We start from the raw sequence: 15,054 nt of genomic DNA on the forward strand, positions 1-15,054 counted from the left end.
CTTAGAAGAGGTACTGCTTAAACAAAAGAACTGTACCTTAAATGTTCTCTGATCTTGATTTGCTGTGATCCCTTATAAGCTTTTGGAATTGTGTTGTCTGTGAGTTCTATGTGGCTATTAAAACAGATCATGAACCATAGCAGAGAATTAGAATGCTGTGGGGGGAGACATTTATAGCAGAAGAGGATAAAGAATGATGAGATTTAGAGGCAGGGGTCTCATAGAAATCATCTTTAGAGGTGTATTCTTCTCTCTTGTGTGGCCTTCATGCCATTTCCTCACATAGACATTTCACCATATGGATAATGCAGTGCATAGAGACATCGTTCCAGAGGCTTCTGTCTCAGGAACAACCCGGTCAGTTGGAATAGCAAAGTGCAAAAAGATAATGTTCTGTATCCTGCTTTGGTGTGTAGCCTCTGAAGTTTTAAAGATCTGTGAGTGGATATTTAAAGTACAATGATTGGTCTCTATTCATTGGAGCAAAAGAGAATGAAGAAAATTAAAGACTCAAAGCAGAAACTCATTCACAGGAATAATAATCACACAAACCCAGTCTTTTCTAACCTAAGGCTAGAAAAACTCACAGCCGACTATTCTGACACGTGGACAGTCCTGAATTGAATGGGAGAGCAGCATAGAATGAAACTCAAATTCAAATAAAAGACCAGACCTGACATGGCACAACTTCCTTGGCTTTTTCCTTTCCGATGCAGTTTTCAATTTTCTTTAAAATTTCTCTAATTCGCTCCTTTGATCATTCAGTGCATGCCCTGGAGATAATCTAATAAGATCACCTCTTTGGAGTCCGAAAAAAAGAAAACAAAACAAAAAAACCCCAAGTTGTCATAACCTCCTGATCATTCTGCTTTGACTGTAACTGGCCCAGCGTATCATCTAGGAAGGCACTGCCTTCTCACCATTCAATTCACATCCACAACAGGCATGACCACCCACACATGTTCATCAAAATATAATTTACTATAGCAAAAAATGTACTACAATATAAGGCATTTTTCTTAATATAAAAGTTACTTTCTCATTTTCTGCTCCCATGATAACTCAGCATGTTCTACTGACCTCATGGATGGGTTTGCCATATTCTCCCTCTGGAAATAACCAACTGAGAACATAGACAATTAAATAGAATTATTGCATATTTTTTCAGTAGATAAATGGAGAGGAAAACCCAGCACATAGCACTACATTTTATTGTTGAATTGGGCAGAGAGTCCATGAATGTTGACTGAAAGAATGAATGATCAAATTTCAAAAACAAAAAATTGTGGTTCCATGTAAGGCTGAAAGTTCAACAGAACTATCCCAGAAAGCACTATGTTGTTCTTTCAACATAGAACATGTGTTCCTTCTGAACATCTAACTCTCAGCTTATTATATCAGGGTTGTGTTAAGGTAATCGGTCTAAAAGATACCTACAATTTTTTCTGACTCCTAAAAATTTATGATCCTTGGATGATTTCTCTACTTCTCATTGACATTGAGTCTTATGCCGGTGGTACTTGTGATTAAATCTGCTTGTTCACAGCAAAACAATTCATTTTTTAATGTATGGTATTACATCTGTATCAAAATAACTTTACTTTTTAAAAAGTATCAACTTGCTTAGGTATTCAGCCATTTCTTGCACGGAGAGATTTATTAAAATAAGTTAAGACAGAAAGACAGGACTGCACAGGCCTCCAGCATGGCAAGGGCAACCGAGAGGAGAGACCATTTGCCCAGCCATTGAAAAGAAGGGAGAGGCCGTGGTTCCAGACCTGTTCCGGAGATGTGCTCCAAGGGGGTTCGTGCTGGCAGAACAAAGAAGGCCAGGAAAGAGGGAGGTTTTTGCTTCAGGAGAAGAATGTTCCAGGAAAAGGAAACTGGCTGTTTCAAGCTCAAACTCAAACAAACAACAAAAAAAGCTGATCTCATAGCTCTTAGTGAAATAGTGAGTAAAAAAGAAATATTAACTTGAATCCAGCTGAGAGAAATGGATCAAAGTAAAACTATTGCATGTCTCAGAAAAGAAATGACTGTTTCTTGTACTTGGCTTTTGCTTGTTTTTCCTTTGCTGTATATTTTTCATTTTTTTCTATTATTTATGGTTGATAAATGTGCTTTGATTCTATAAGCTCTTTTTGTTTGCTTTCTCTCTGGCATTAATATTTAATTCTAAAACATTATGGAGTGTTTGTTATGAAGCAAGCACTATGCAAGACGCTGTGGTTTAAAACATGACCATGCTATGGCTTCTTGCCATATAAAACTGGCAGCAGAGCGGTTAGGAACATGACTGATCATAGTGGCCAGGAGGGGTGAAAAAGCACAGGATCTAGAATGTGACAGATATGAGGTTATTTTATTATTCGGTAATTTATCACCTTTTAAAGATAAGTACAGTAAATCCTAATCTTCAGTTTCTTTTCTGTAAATGTGGCTATGTCTTGAGTTACTATGAATGACAGTTAAAAGAGATTATATATGTTTACATGCACAGTGAAAAGAAACAAGCTAAACCTCAAGCCACACACACACAAGCACACAAGTGGCTGAGCCATAATCCATTCTCAATAAGTCTTTTAACTAGCCTCACTCTTTCCACTCTACCTAGTAACTACTACTGTGACTATAGTTCAGACGGAAGACAAATGCTAAGGTATAGTCTACATCGATTGTGATGAATTTCTTCTGGGGTGGGATGGGAGAAGATATTGAGAAGATTGCTTCTAACCCTTGTCTTGAAGGATAAATCACCTTCTTTTAACAAACAACACAAAGCAAAGGTATTCCTAGAAAAAATTATGAGACACATGGAATCCAGTAATTTCATTTTCTGAACAGAATACTGCAAGGCATGGCTGGGAAGATCTCAACATTCTGAAGTAACACACTAGGGAATGAAATGTGGTGAATGAGAGGGGGAACCGATGCCAAGGATCTACATATCACCTCCTCCCTGGGGGACGGACAAGAGAAAAGTGGTTGAAGGGAGACATCGGACAGTGTAAGATATGACAAAATAATAATAAGTTATAAATTATCAAGGGTTCTTGAGGGAGAGGGGAGCGGGGAGGGAGGGGAAAAATGAGGAGCTGATGTCAGGGGCTTAAGTGGAGAGCAAATGTTTTGAGAATGATGAGGGCAATGAATGTACAAATGTGCTTTACACCATTGATGTATGCATGGATTGTGATAAGACTTGTATGAGCCCCCAATAAAATGATTTTTTAAAAATCGTCACAGAAGCCCTGCGATAGTGATTCATTAGGCTTTGACCTGGACTAATTTAGAGACAGTCCTTGTCTTCCACAGGTCAACTTGATCTGGGAGGTAGTGTGACCTCATTAACTCACTACCATCAAGTTGATTCTGACTCTACAATCCTATAGGACAGACTACAACGGCCCTTGTGGGTTTCCAAGACTAACTCTTTAGGAGGTTAGAAAGCCTCATCTTTCTTCTTCAGGGCAGCTGGCGGTTTTGAACTGCTGATCTTGTGGATAGCAGCTCAATGCCTAATCTACTACCCCACCTGGTCTCCTTACAGTGCTCCTTGGGCTCACCTTGAGAAGTAAGGAGGTCCTGACAAATCCATACTATTTTAAATCGCCTGATCTGCCTATGAAGCCTGGACATTAACCTAAAGAAGAGTGAAGAAGAATCGAGGCATCGGAATTACAGGGTGGCTGAAGACTATCGAATGTAGCAAGGATTGCAAGAAGAAGGAACCAATAACTCTTGAAAGTGGTGCAGCCAGATGCTCCTGAGAAGGGAGAACAGTGAGACTTTTCCTCACACCTTTTCTCATGTTATGGGAGGATCAATCCCTGAGAAAAGTATATCATGGCTGGAAAAGTAGGAGGACATAAAAAAGAGGAAGACCCTCACTAGATGGATTGACCCAGTGGCTGCCACTGTGGCCTCCAGCATAGTAATGACTGTGCGTGTGGCACAGGACGAGGCAGGTTGCTCTGCTGTACATAGGGTCGTTGAGATAGTTTATTGTGCCAGCTTGGCTGATAAACACAGGTGGGATTGACTGAAGGGCAGAGAGATAAATGGCTCGGTGAGCCTTGCCTTTCTTGTCTCTCGCTCTGTGATCATCGGACCAGTGTGCTGCTGCCTTGCTTGTTCAGTGCCTCAATTTAAAGGCTACACTGCCTGTGGGACGCCTAGCCTGTGGACTGTGTTGTTGTAAGTTGAGGTCCCTTTAAGACTTCTCTGGAGCTGGGGACTGGTGGTTGGTGACCTGCCTTGTGACTGGCTGCTGTGCTGACATAGCCTAGTTCTCTCTACAAATAGAGGAAGATCTGGCATCAGACAGAGACTTGAAGGACTGCTAGTCTCTCAAGTTTCTCTCACGGACTTGAGTTGCACTAAGCCATTTGTAGTGCTTTCTAATTTAACTGTTTATTTCTTGTGTTGTATATTTATCTGTATATGATTTAACAGTTCTTTTCTCGTTATATATCTAATTATCTTTATAAATAAATATATTAAACTATCAGGAATTTGGTTTTATCTCTCTAAAGAACCCTGTCTAACACAGTCATTAAGAGATGGAACCAACTGGATGACACCTAACAAGAGTAACAGCCACTTAAAAGCTTGAATCACATAATACTGATGGTCCAATCATCGCGAATGCTATTACTTCAAGCGTCAGCTACTCTATCTAGGTCCTAAGACTTTCATAATGTAGGCAACTGTTTGATCTTTTTATTCTGTTCTTTTAACATATGATTTGTTATGGATTTAATTGTAAGTCCCCAAATGATACATTGTAGTCCTAACCTATCTGACCTCCAGCGGTGAGCTTGTTTGGAAATAAGGCCTTTTAAAATATCATCAATGACGTCAACATAAAGTCCGAAGGGAGGAGGGAGGATCTAATCTCACCTGAGAGGTAGTCTTGTAAAAGTGAGAAGGGACACGCAGAAACAACGCCAAGTGACGTTTCAGGTCAATTCAGAGAGCACCTGAAGCGCCTGGAAGGTCAGAGAGAACAGATTTCCCTCCACAGGTCAGAAGGAATCATTGGTGATATCTTGAGCTCAGATTTTCAGCCTTTAGGACTGAGAGGTGTAAATGTGTGTCCTTTCAAGCTACTCAGTTGTGATATTTTGTTATGACAACCCTCAGAAACTAAGACCTGTTGCTTAAGCATATTTTCTCTCTGCCATCAAAGGCATTTCATCCAACCCTAATTTAAAAGAAAAAAATCATGTTGTGCTGGATGCTGGGGATGCAGAAAGCAATGAGACTGGGTCCTTGCCTTTCAGATATTGACAGTAACAGTTGTTACTGGATATGGGAGAAGGAGGTGCTAGACTTACCTGTTCACAGCTCACATTAATATAGTTCAGCATATTGTTTACTGCTTTAGTAGTTGCTTAAACCAGCTTTATCAGTGGACTAGTGAAGGTCTACGAAGTGTATCAATCAAAGCCAAGAATCAATATATGACCATAGAAATACATTTCAACTTCTCTATTTTTCTGTTCCACTTCTTTGTAATGTAGAATCTCAATTTTCACCACCCCTAAGCTGCTTTAATAGCTTGAAGAATGTCACATTTTCAACAGCTCTAGAGAGATTGGATTGAACTGCAAAGGTGACAGTTTATGAATAGATATTCAAAAATATGCATTTTTCCATATGTATAATGACTCAAGCCAGAGAGAGCCCTGCCTTTTCTCATCTATCTTCAATAAGTCCCCTTCTTCTGGAATACTTTTCCTGCCAAGAATCTAAAGATGACCTATCCCTTGAGGCTCAGCTCAAGAATTACTTCTTGAGTAATTCTTTGAGAAATGTTTGTTTATTGCTTTGAGATTAGTCTCCATGTCAGTCAGCTAATGCTATTATAATAGTAACACCACATGGAGGTAGCTTTAAAGAACAGGAATTTATTTTCTTCTGGTTCAGGAGGCAAATGGTCCATATTCAGGATATAAGCTCTAGGGAAAGGTTTGTACTCTGTCAATTCTGGGGGAAGATTATTGTTTCCTTCAACTTCTATAGTTCTAACATTCTTTGGTACCTTGACAATCCTCACATGGCATCTTTTCTTCATTTTTTCTCACTTTTACATCTAAAATGCATTTTCTTATAATTTAGAACTTATGAAACCTATCCTTTTGCAACTTAGTACATGAATAGCAAGTGAAAGCTAAATTCTAAGAGCACTCTGTCACTGCTCTAAGAATATTGCCAATGCACAAATGTGCAAATATGCTTGACACAATGGACAGATGGATGGATGGGTTGTGATAAGAGTTGTACTAGCCCCCAATAAAATGATTTAGAAAAAAATAATACTGTCAATGCATATGCTTCTACTGTTTGGACTATGGTTGGATATTATGAAAAACAACACAGCTATGTGTTGGTTGTTGTTTACAGTAGAGCACAGTCAACTAGCCACTCAGAGAAGTGAACTGGTGGTCATTAAGGCTCAAGAAAGTAAAAGCCAGCGCAAAACTGAAGTGTGTCCCCAAAAATCACTTTCTGAAACCCTTTGGGAACAATATCATCCTTTGCCCTGTTGCAAACTCTATCTTGGGGAAGTGTGGGAGAATGAAAAAGAAATACAGGTGAAATTGTAAAGTAGAAAGTAACCTTCTATTGGTAGGAAGAATTCAACTCCTGAAAATGAAACGGAATTCAGTGATGAAGTAGTTAAATGGTATTGAATAACTCAATGAGAGATATACCTTAAATCATCCATTTCTGTTTAACCTGGATGGATCTGACATTTCTTAACTGGTAATTTGATGATCTCAGTGATTTCAATGTTCTTTCACCGAGTCTTTGGGTTATGCATCCAGTCTCTTATTTGTACTATTTCACCTTTTCCAGTCATCCCTCTGTAACAGCTCGCAGCAGTGATGCCAACCCTTGACAGTGTATCACCAACCCATCAGAGCCAACCTGCCATATCTAGTGACCCCACCCCAGGCAGCATAATTGCAAATCAGATTCCATATCAATGAGGGCAAAAGAGTAGAGAGGTGCACTGCACAGGAGTTTCTGCCAGGCCGTGTAGAACAAAGGGAACCTATCTGGGTTGGTTACTGGTACTGGGGCTCAAAGCTCTAAAACTTCTAGCACCTAACTCAGAAGTGAGAAAAGAGCCACCACAAGCCCTGGGAAGCAGACAAGGGTGACAAGCATTAATAGTGCCATTATCTCAAGATAATGCTAAGCTGATAAAATATTTGGCCACGGCCTAGGCTTTTATTTCCCATGGAAATATGGGTTTCAAATACCACAATCTATCACAGAATCTCAAGGGGACTGCACATTTTGTAATGTATTAAATTCATGTAAGCTGCCACTATGAAGACAGGAAATCTAATTTAGAGGAAAATATTGCAGCATAATAAGGAGGCTAAGCTGAGGGGGCCACATTAGGGACATCCTGGCTTTCAGCCTGACTATTTTCTTAATCAAAGAACATGTCAGTGGGAAGGCCACCAAAATGATATGGGATTCAGAACTGTCAGTTATTAGATACACACAACAGGTAAATTAATATTTGGTGATCGGGTTCTGGTGCCTGAGGCTTGACAGCTTATGCAATGCCACTTTGGCACTACAAATGAGGGGAGATCAGATTCTTTGTCATAGTCAACCAAACAGCACTATTCTCAGCTGCCACTAGGCAGATTAGGGATTTCCGTTAACTCTTTCAGTCCACCAAAGCCTCTTTACATAGTGCAGTTGATTCTGACTTATGACTGGGTAGGACAGAGTACAGAGTAAAACTGCCTCCCAGAGTTCCCAAGAATGTAAATCTTTAGGGAAGCTGACTGCCACAATTTCCCCCCGCTGAATAGCTGGTGAGTTTGAATCACTAACCCTTTGTTTAGCAGCCAAGCACTTAACCATTAGACCACCAGGGCTCATAAAGCCTCTTAAGGAAGTATTCCCCCACCTCACCCCACCCCTAGAAGCTTACCAGTTATTAGAGCAATTGGTGGATAGAAGAACTGTCCTGTTGTTTCTGTTGTATATAATCATGTCTTTGAGCCAGAAGAAACCAACAAGATGGACTATCTAGTCTAAGACTCTCCTCTCTCTCTACCTGAGGGCCCTGGCTGCATGGTGGCTAAGCATCGGGCTGCTAATTGCAGGGTTAATAGATGAAGAAAGATGATGCACTCTGCTCCCATAAGTAATTACAGTCTTGAAAACCCACTCAGGAAGTTCTACCCTGTCCTATAGCGTCACAGAATCCACTCAATGGCAGGGAATTTGGATTTTGAGTTTTCTCTCTACCTGACTAGTTGTGTTGTTGGTGTTTGGTGCTACTAGGTTGCTTATGACCCATAGCAACTCTGTACTACAGACTGAAACATCATTGGATCCAGAGGTAATAAATTGCCACCATTTTTGCCATTGGCATGGTTGGAAGTGTAACTCATTTCTCACCTACCAATTGTGAGTGATCAGAAAAGAGGAAGGAAGGAAGGAATAGTTCGTGGAATATTTTGAAAGGCGCAATCTATTTTAAGCATGACTGAACTCTACGAGAGAGGTAGAGGGGTTTTCTACAAGTGCAGAAGCAACGACTCCAGAGTGAATGACTGCCGCATTGCAGACAAAGTTGGAACTCTGATGCCACGCACAATGCTCTTTGATCACACTGCACACTGCTTTAATAAAACCACTGGGTGAGTGGCACTATCATGGAACTGTTGGACCACTCACCACAGCAAGGCCAACTGTGTAAACCCACCAGGCCACTCCTCTGGAGAAAGCAGAGTTACAGTCTTGAAATGACAGTGGGTTTGGGTTGAGTTTATTAAAACCAAGCCTCCTGTTGTCATTGAGTCAGATCTGGGTTTTCTTGTTTGTAATCTTGATAGAAGGAGCTTTGGTGGCACACGGGTTAATCGCTTGGCACTAACCAAACAGTAAGTGGTTGCAGCCCACTGGCCACTCATAGAGGAGAGGTGGAATCGTGTGCATCTATAAAGATGTATGGTTTTGGAAACACTGTGGGATAGTTACCCTCTATACTTTAATGTCATTGAGTCAAGAATTGACTTGGCTGTGGTTTTGTTTGTTTGTTCATAGAAGCAGATCGCCAGATCTTTCTTCTGTAGCACCACAGGGAGGATTTAATTTGACAACCTTTATTTAGGTTTGTAGTTGAATGCAAGTCACTTGTGTCACCAGAGACCTAAGCTAAAATTACTCTCTGATACAGTTTCTCTTAGATGATTACATTCATTTTATTAATATGCTCCTTTCCAATTTTAACAAGTATGAATAGATAAACAGGCCCACTTCAGAGACATTTTAGGCTTGGTTTCAGACCACTACAATAAATCAAATATCCAAATTAATAATTCATCTGAATTTTGTGTTATACTAGCATCGCTCTGCGTTGACTCAACGGCAGTGAATTTGGTTTTAGAGTGGGAGTGTATATAAAAGTATTCATTCTGACATAGAGGTCCCTCCTCGGGTTTCTAGCTGCAAGGTCATCAGTGAGAAGCACCGGCTACTCTCAGGGAGGAAGATGGGATTTTCTACTCCTTTACGGAATGACAGTCTTCGGGTGCAGGGTAGCACCAAGGACACACTGTTCCTCTAGTTCTTGAATGCTTCCTCCACCTGCCTCCGACTATCATGACCCTAATTGTACCTTACAAATCTGGCTAGACCAGAGCATGTACATGGGTACAGATAAGAGGTGGAAACAGGGAATCCAGGACAGATAACCCCCTCAGGACCAATAATGGGAGTAGCCATACCAAAAGGGGAAGGGAAAGGTGGGGAGAGGAAGGGGGAACCGATTACAATGATCAACATATAACCCCCTTCCAGGGGAATGGAAAAGTAGGTGAAGGGAGACATCAGTTAGTGTAAGACATGAAAGACATTATTATTTATAATAATAATTTATAAATTATCAAGTGTTCATGAAGAGGGAGGGAAAAATGAGGAGCTGATACCAAGACACCAAAGGCTCGAGTAGATAGAAAATGCTTTGAAAATGATGATGGCAACAAATGTACAAATGTGCTTGACACTGTGGATGGATGGATTGTGATAAGAGCTGTATGAGCCCCCAGTAAAATGATAAAAAAAAAAAAAGATGACTGTCTTGGAAACTCCAGGGGCAGTTCTACCCTACTGTATAGGGTCGCTACAGGTTGGCATAGACTCCGAGGCAGTGGGTTTGCTTTGGAGCAGTCAATCAGCATGCACTGGCATGATAAACAGATGTTTGAACTGCTGAACAGTGTGAGAATGACCACAAGGTGACACAGAAACATGGACGGAGTACATGCTGTTGGAAAAATGTTACAGATGGATCTGTTCTATGCAGGCTGCCACAAACCTTTAATTTTTAAAATCACCGTAAGTGCAAAGCACAGTAAAGTGAAGTGCAAATAAAATAAGATCTACTTGTATATGTTTTTCACAGTTATCTTAGTGAAATTCAACTCATGTTTAAATAGAGGTTTTTATCAAGCATTCCTTCTTTTTGTTTCTTCCTTCTTCTCCTCTTCTGTCTGTGGATAGAGCAAAAACACCTTCTGAAGATGAACTTGTCCACTTCATTCTGATTCCTGCACTGCTCCTTTACAATGTGTCCACAGTCTTCGTTTGCACATCATTTAATGTTTATTAACTTTGAAAGGTTATGGAGTCTTACAGATTATGTAACAATCATTCTTTAATCATTGTTCAGGTCAAATGCAAATGTGGTTGTTAGTCTCCCCATCACCCAGCAAAAGTAAAAATGAAAATCTATCATTTGTATTTCTTAATATAAACAAGCGGCAGCTCTTGCCGTAACTCTCAGAAGCTGTGCTGAACACGCCTATCAGATGACACTACAAAGAGGCCAGTACTCTCATATTAAAGCTCCAGCTCACTGGATTCTATCAGTCATCAGTTATGTAGGGACAATTTCCCTATAAGGGCCTGTTTAGAAAATGATCTCTTTCCTATCAAGAGGCTCTGGCTTATACTACATTACCATCAAAGCTACTAATGATAAGATTTAATGGACACTTGAAAAAATCTGCTTAGATGAAAGTTCCTGTAATTGTTTTTAGACAATTCAAGTGGATTCAAGCCTAGTGGCATTTTTCTTTTCTTTAAATGAGAAGCTCTGAAAGAGGGAGAAAGTGTTTTATGCAGTTAGCCCTGTGTTATGGTCTTATTTTGAACAGGACTGCAATGTTGGAAAAGGTGCAGCAAGGCAGACACCTTATGTTCTAATCTATTCCAAATTACCCTCCACTCTTTCTACCTCAGCTCCAACTTCTAGAATATTAACCAAAGCCCAGGAAGGTAGCTATAATATTGGTGGAATTTACTGGGTTTCTTGCTATTCCTAGTGTCCCTGAGGAAGCATCTAACAGCAGCCAAGGCAAAAACAAAACAAATAAACAAAAACTACCATTCCTAAGATACAATGATGTTTGTTTGAGTCTCAGTAGGTGCAACAGTGGGGCTGCCATAGGGAGAAAGTCTAAAGAATGATTTTAGGGTTCATAAGTTTGAATAAATATTACACAATGTCTGTGGTGTTCACAAACCAAGACTAGATTGAAAAATAGTCTACCCAAGTTCTGTCCATTCATCTGACCACTGTGAATCCATTACAGTGGGGTTACATTCACATTGTGCCCTTACTCTATGTGCTCGGCTGAAGGCAGCACATGTACACACACAATCATAACAGTGCCATCATTTCACTTCGTATTCTACTTACTGAAGGGTTTCCCCCAGGTGAGTGTGCATAGAGTATAATCCCCATCATTCTCTCCTAAAACAGCTCAGTGTTCTGGGTGTGCATCTTATGAATGAAGATGCGCAGTGGTATTCCACGTAGTCTTCAAAAAGTAAGTCATTTCATTTGACAGCCAGCTTGGAAAATGATGACTTATTGTAATATTAAATTTTTAAAACCTGGTTGTGTTGGATTTGTATAGAGCTAGGGCACACCACTAACACTCGGTGTGGAATGGAAGAGGGTTTGTCACACTGAATTTAAACTTAGAAACCCAACTTCCATCTAAGATATAAGTTGATTGTATAAAACTATAATATTCAGTCAAAGCAAAATTGCCAATAATAATTAAAAAGAAAAAAAAATACAGATGTGGAGGTCACTCACTCATGGCCATGGGTGGCTGATAGAAAGCCCCTGTGGGTTTCCTAGCCTATAACTGTTTTTTTAGGTAAAAAGCCCAGTTTTCCTCCCACAGAGCTGCTGATTGCTTAGAACTGCTGACTAAGCAGACTGTAGCCCAATGCTTAATCACTGCACCACCAGGGATCCATCCAAATGTGGACACTGCCTTTTTAACTCCACTTCCCTTGGTGGGACATCTATAGCGCTCATGTGGTGGGCACATTTTTTGGTATAGTGGACTATGCGCTGAGCTACTAATCACAAAGTCTATAGTTCAAGCTCACCAGCTGCTCCACTCCAGAAAGATGAGTCTGTCTATTCCGGTCAAGAAACCTACCTGGGCAGCGCTGCCGTGCCCGACAGGCTTGCTATGAGGCAGATTTGACTCTCTGTCAATGAGTATGGAGTTGCTTTACTCATGCCTCTCTCCCCACCTCCATCCCTGCGTACCTGTTGTTTCTCTCTCACAAACATACACACATACGACATACAGTATCTACAGTAAATAGTATTGTCCTAAGTGAGCTCAAAATAATTTGTTAAAATGTTACTTCAATAATTCAAAAGTTAGGACTAGTTTCAGATGAATCACTGTTAGAAAATGATGACTCTTGTAAGATGCTGAGCCAAGATTTTGCTCACTCCTGGGGATGCTATGGTTCTTTCTGGTGAACTTCACAAAGATGATTCTGGAGCCCCTGAAGAGTGTGAGGGGTTTCCTCTTCACACATTTATGACACTAGAACTTTCACTGCAATGATCAGGAATCTCAAGTCCAAACACTGAGGATTTTCTGCACACAGTCACATCCTTAGGATGACTCAACCCATATTACAGAATGCGTGCTATCAGTATTTCCCTATTAAGTCAAACATAATTACCAATTATTTTTTTTATTTCACATCATTCGTTAGTGAAGAATGGGTGACAACGCTCGGTGGTTTTGTCAAAAAGAAACATCCTCATGTGGATTCAGCATGGAAACCTCCTTCTTTTGCACACACAACAAAACTTCAATGACCCCTAACAAAAATTTCTCTCCCCCTTTCCCTCCCTCCCACCTCTGGCAATCATGAATAATTTTTCATTTATAAATATTTATTTATAGAGCCCTGATAGCTCAGTGATTAAGCACTCAGCTGCTAACCAAAATCTGCTCCTCCCACAGGAAAAAGATGTGGTTCGTTTCCACAGCCTGGGGAACTAACGAGACTCTCTTACTCTGTATGTTCACTAGCACTTGAACTTGCCTGATGGTATTTGCTTATTTCATGTAAGTGAGATCACACAATATGTATCATTTTTCTCAATATGGTGTTTTGAATGTTCATCTATATTTTGGCATGCATTGGGACTTTATTTCTCTTTATTACTATTATTTGTGTATCTGAGTGAGTACCAAAAAAACCGTCAAAAAACAGAACCCATGATGGAAAAACGCTCTGCTGGGTGGAGCTTTCTTAGCATGATTTTTTCCTGCTCAGCGAGCATCAAGCATCCAGCAACTCATGCTGAGGTAGTGCACCCAGTGGTGTTGCCTGGGGAGGTTCTCTCTGGTCACAGTGAATTTTTTCATAAAAGCAGTTTTGCTCAAACCTTGTTTCATGTGATGGCCGGTTTAAGAGAATTGTGTGCTGCTGTGAAATTTTGCTTCTGGCTCAGTAAAAAATGCTACATAAACTGTTGTGATGTTGAACACAACTTAAAAGGACAAAAACTCAAGTGCAAGAGTGGTTTTCTCATTTTATTAAAGGTGAAAGTTCGATTGATGACAAAAATCATTCTGGACGTTTGTCAACTTCTGGAATGGATGAAAATGTTGACAAAATTGGTGCGATTGTGCTCAAAGACTGATGAAGAACCAATGAAGAGAAGGGGAAGTTATCTGGACCATCTTGGAGCTTGACTCAGCACATTTTAAGGGAAGATTTGAGAATGAGAAAGGTTGCCTCGGTTCTGACTGATCACGGAAAAGCATGTTGAGTGGAAATATGCTGTGCTTTGGAAGAACAGCTCTGAAGCCACCCAGACTTTTTCCCAAGGTCATGACTGGTGATGAGACATGATGCTCGTCTTAAAACCCAGAAACCAAACATCAATCAAGCCAGTGGAAAACTCCATTTTGTCACCTTGCCCGCCAAAACCTCAACAAGTGAAATGAAAGATCCAGAGAATGCTCATTTCTTCTTTTGATGTGAGGGGATAGTGCATTTGGAGTTTGTTCCACCAGGTCAGACTGTTAATCAAGCTTTCTATTTGGAGGTTCTGAAAAGATTGCTTAACAGCGTGAGACAAAAAGGTCTAATGAATCTGTTCGTGCAGCCATCTCAGTGTACCAGTTTTTGTCAAAAGAAAGCATGTCTCTCTTGCCCAACTCACCTTACTCATCTGACCTCAATCTGTGTAACTTCTTTGTGTTTCCACAAATTAAGAGGGACAGCAATTTGACAATGTAGAAGAGGTGAAGAAAAAAATGAGGGAGGTGCTGTCAGTTGTCCAAACAGATGAATTTGAAAAGTGTTTCCAAGAATGGAATCACAGATTTGACAAATCTATGACATGTAATAGAGAGTGCTTTGAAGGCGATAAGCTTATTTTGTTAAAAAAAATTAAATACAAAGCTTTGAAAAAAATTCTGGTTTTATTTTTTTGGTTACCCCCTCACATACTGTATTTTATTATACATTCAATTGTCAGTGAGCATTTTGGTGGTTTTTATCTTTTTGCTATGGTAGAAATTATAAGTATAGGTTTCTGTTTGCATTTCTACCTTCCTTTCTGGGTTTATATCTAGGATTGGGATTTCTGGGTCATGTAGTAGTTCTATGTTTAACCTTTTGAAGAAAAATTAACATCCATTGGGACAAGTTGATCATATTCTTTTT

The sequence above is a fragment of the Echinops telfairi genome, unplaced genomic scaffold (assembly GCF_000313985.2).
Source record: "Echinops telfairi isolate 266 unplaced genomic scaffold, ASM31398v2 ScPeMD7_18;HRSCAF=68, whole genome shotgun sequence".
In the NCBI taxonomy this organism is placed as follows: Eukaryota; Metazoa; Chordata; class Mammalia; order Afrosoricida; family Tenrecidae; genus Echinops; species Echinops telfairi.